The sequence below is a fragment of the Chrysochloris asiatica genome, unplaced genomic scaffold, assembly GCF_000296735.1.
Source record: "Chrysochloris asiatica unplaced genomic scaffold, ChrAsi1.0 scaffold00316, whole genome shotgun sequence".
In the NCBI taxonomy this organism is placed as follows: Eukaryota; Metazoa; Chordata; class Mammalia; order Afrosoricida; family Chrysochloridae; genus Chrysochloris; species Chrysochloris asiatica.
Window position 1 is genome coordinate 1,758,069 of NW_006408834.1, and position 4,162 is coordinate 1,762,230.

A 4,162-nucleotide genomic window follows, 5' to 3' on the forward strand; every position below is an offset into this window, starting at 1 on the left:
CAAGCAATATTTATATTAGTTTTCAACAATCCTAAGTAGTACAACATATCAATGGGCTATAATTCTGTCATTCTAACATTCACACTAAGTCACAAGGTGCTCCATTAAACACATCAAAAGGGAGAACATGATTAGCTACCTTGTCCTATCAGAACACATACAAACAGGGCTCCAAGTGAAGCTTGTTGGTAAGTGCTGTCGAGTTGAAATGACTTATTGCAACCCTATGTAGGGTTTCCAAGGAACAGCTGGTGGGTTTGAACTGCCGACTTTGTGGTTCACAATCTAGTGTTGATCCTACAGTGCCACATCAGGAGCTAAAATTCCAATTTAAAATAGTTAAAGCATGTATCTGAGAAGTAGCCCTGGGCTGCTAAATTGTTAGCAAGTGGGCATTGCTGACACTTCTTTTCTCTTGTAAAACAGACAGAAGGTGTTAAATAGAGTATTGGGTTTGCCAACTCCAGCCTCGTGGGATTCTCTTTTTTCAAAAAACTGAAGTTAATGGAGGAACAGTTGTGGGGGCATGATAAGATAGGGATTATTATAGTATACAGGTGCTTCATGGAAAGGCAAACTATTTCATTTCACACACATTATCCCAGCCATTAGAACTGGGGGTGGGAGTAAAATCAGTCACCAGCACTTTCATCAGTGTTGTCAGAGAGGTCAAGAGCCGACATCATGGAATCAGATAGCTTGTTGGAGATTTTATCTGAACGTTTCTGCTGCTGCTTCTTATTCTTCAGGACAGAGGTCAGAGCTTGGCCCTGGTACAGAGAGTCTGTTTCCATGATCCTCTGCAGCCCTAGGCAGCGGTCAACTGGGAAAACGTCTAGCATGCTGTTATTCTTGGGACAGTGGTCAACATTGTGTTTAGTCCGCCCCACTTGATGCTTATTTGGATTGGTACAATAATCAATGAGACTGCCAATCTTATACAAGGTGGTTTTATTTTCAATAACATCTGCTATTTTCATCATCAGAGAATGGAGCTACTTGATCTCCATCTTGAGTGGGTCCATGTCACCCAACAGCTCATCAGATTCTCCAGTGGCCAAGCACTCCATCATGTCTTCATTGGTCTGTTCCGTGTCCTCAATGTCAAAGACCTCCGTCATCTTCTTAAAAATCTCAGCACTGAGATGAGTAGGTAAAGTGTGGGTGGGTGGTGGTAGCGTATAGAAGCTGATCTTTCCACTCACACAGTAATCCAAGATGGCTTTGGCTGCCGTTTCCTGACTGTATATGTCTCCCTTCTTCTTCTTTCCAAAATGGCGGGCTATTGCAGTCAAAAAGTGTTCAGTGGTCTGGAACCCAGAGATGCCATAAAAGTTGGAAATCTCCTCTAGATTACAGCATTGCAAGATGGTCTCCACTGGGGTCACAGGGTCTGATAGCTTCTGCACATGGATGCAGTTGCGTAGGATGGTGCCCACTTCTGATTTGGGTCCTGGGATAATGCCTGGAACATCCAGCAACCTAATGAAATTGTCCAAGTAGACCTCCTGCATGAACTTGGTAATTCCAGAAACGACTCCCACGCTGCAGGCATGGCTGCTCTTCCCAACATTGGGAAGGCCCACAACTTCACACGGATGTGAGTGCGCACTTCACCAACACCAAGACGACAGTTGTTGTTGTTAAGTGCCGTCGAGTCGTTTCCGACCCATAGCGACCCTGTACAGGATTTCCGAGGCCGTAAATCTTTACGGGAGGAGAACGCCTCATCTATCTCCCAAAGAACATCTGGTAGTTTTGAACTGCTGGCCTTTAGGTTCGCTACCAAGTAGTTCCCCAGAATCCTCATGAGATTTTCAGCTCCAAAACAGGATTTGCTTTTCAGCAATGACTCAGAGGCCTGCTCCACTGGCACGTTGAAGCGGTTCAGTTTTTTTATCTGATGCTGGCCTTGAACATAACAGTAGACAGTTCATTCCGAAGGTAATCCAGCCACTTTGTGACAACTTCCTTGGGTACGAGGTCAATTTTGTTCAAGACCAAGATCAGCTTCTTAGTGCCATCTGCCTGTAAAACAACCTCCTCCATTTGGAAGCAGTGACAGCCCAAATGGTCTCCAGCATCCAAGACTTCCAGAATCACACAGAATCAGAGTATTCCACCACCTTACAGAACTCCTTATAATAAACTTTCCTTGTGGCTTCATCATCCAGCTGAGGAAACATATTTAATTACTGCAAAACTTCCTCCTTGTGCTCAAATGCTTCCTGGCATCTCATGATATCCTGACAGTGCCTCTCGATAGTCCTGTGTCTGTGTTTCTCTTACTCGGGGGCAGCCTGCTGCTTCTCTCTCATCTGCTCCACCCTCTTCTGCTTTAATTCTCCCTCCCGGTTGGCATGACCATTGTAGTTAACAAGCTGGGAAGCAGAGGGAATTTTGCAGGCTGTTTTCTTCCTAATAGTCTTTGTAGGCCTCTTGCCACCTTTGGAAACTGGCTTTTTATTTTTATATCTAAGTTTCATCCTGATGAGCAGCTTCAAAGTAGGTAGGTTCAGGTCTGCTGGCTTCCTTCCTACAATTATGACGTGGATCCGAGTGAAGACCTTAGTAGAACAAGGTTGGCCAAGGAGTTTCCCTTGAACCCTTGGCCCAGTAAAGAGTTTTTGAGGAGCTGTTGGTGAGTTTGAACTGCAGACCTTATGGTTCAAATCAACTGTGAAGTCTAGTTCTTAGCCTATGGCATCACACCGACCATTTGAAAACCATCTCAAACATCAATGACAGTAGTTAGTAGTGAGCATGTTAAGACAATCTGCTTGTTTTTAGTTTGAAGTTCTTGACCAGGGTAGTTTGGGAGAGACTGGAAAGGCCATCAAATCCAAAACCAAGGAAGGAAGTTTCCCTACAAAGCAACTTGGAAACTATAAAGTATGGTATAAAGAAACAATTTTATTATCACGTCTTTTTCTAGTTGCTTTGAGGGTTCAGAACTTCACGAGCAGCCTACCTAATTGTGTGACTTTGGTAGTTAGACAAGTCTTTTAATATTGAAACACAATTTGCCTCCTAATTGCCCATTTGCCCATTAGTTTCTAATACCTTCAAATTCCAACCTCATCACGATTAGCTGTGTGACTCTGATTCAGTGCCTTATATTTTCTGTGCCTTATTTTCATCTGTAAAATGCCTATGAAAATATTGTATAGCATTGCATCTATGGACCAGACTCTGATTTCCAACTATCTTGGGTCAAATTCTATTTCCACATTTATAAACTTGTCTTAAAAAAGGTTTTCTAACTGCTCGGTGCCTCAGTTTCCTCATATGCAAAACGGAAATAATAATAGTACCTAACTTGTAGAGTTGTTGTAAAACACTTAGTAAGAGATAGCTATCATTTTATCCCTTAGGAGTACTGCTGGAATTATAGCAGATAATACAGATATTATTGTAATGCACAGTGCCTGATATGGATTCAATAAGTGTCCAGCATGACATTATTATTATTACTTTTTAAAAGTTTTTATTGTGAATTGAGTGACAGCTTACATGGGGAACCATCAGTTTTACACTCATCATATTTATTTCATTGCAATGATTACAATCTCCTGCATGCTTCATCATTCAACAGTATTTGCTTCTATTCCCTCTGTGTTTTTGTTGTTGTTGTTTCTTGGATGTGCACCAAAACACTCAAGAATACACAATCATTCAAACGGCCAAAGGGCACACCCCGAAAGGCTTTGCCCCAGCTGCCAGCAGAATTCCCCTCTCCCTCCATGAGTCTAGAGTCAGCTGCTCCGTCTCTCCTTGCATGACACTATTTTTTAAACTACAATAATATTTTAAAAAATCAGCAGTTCAAATCTACCAGCCACTTCACAGGAGAAAGATAAGACTTTCTGCTCCTGAAAAGATTAACAGCCTCAGAAAACTCTGTACAGAGTCACTGAGTTGGAACCCATTCGGCACACAATCACCACCAACCACCACCAATATTAAAACACTCTGACAATTATTTATTCCCCCCATTTCCTCTTTTTTTTCCAAGCTAAACATTGATTCCTTTTAGCACATGTGGTAAAATTTCCTCCCCTATGTATGATCTCCCTATTTCTATACATGACTGAGCAACCTGCTTTCATTCAATAAAATATGTTCTCATTCTCCACGATCATACAAACATAATTATCATTAG

General features: G+C 42.0%; 1 pseudogene; it reads right to left on the reverse strand.

Annotated features, from left to right (window-relative positions):
* Positions 1-632: 632 nt before the first annotated feature.
* Positions 633-2,486, reverse strand: LOC102827988 (annotated as a pseudogene).
* Between the last annotated feature and the right edge of the window lie 1,676 nt (positions 2,487-4,162).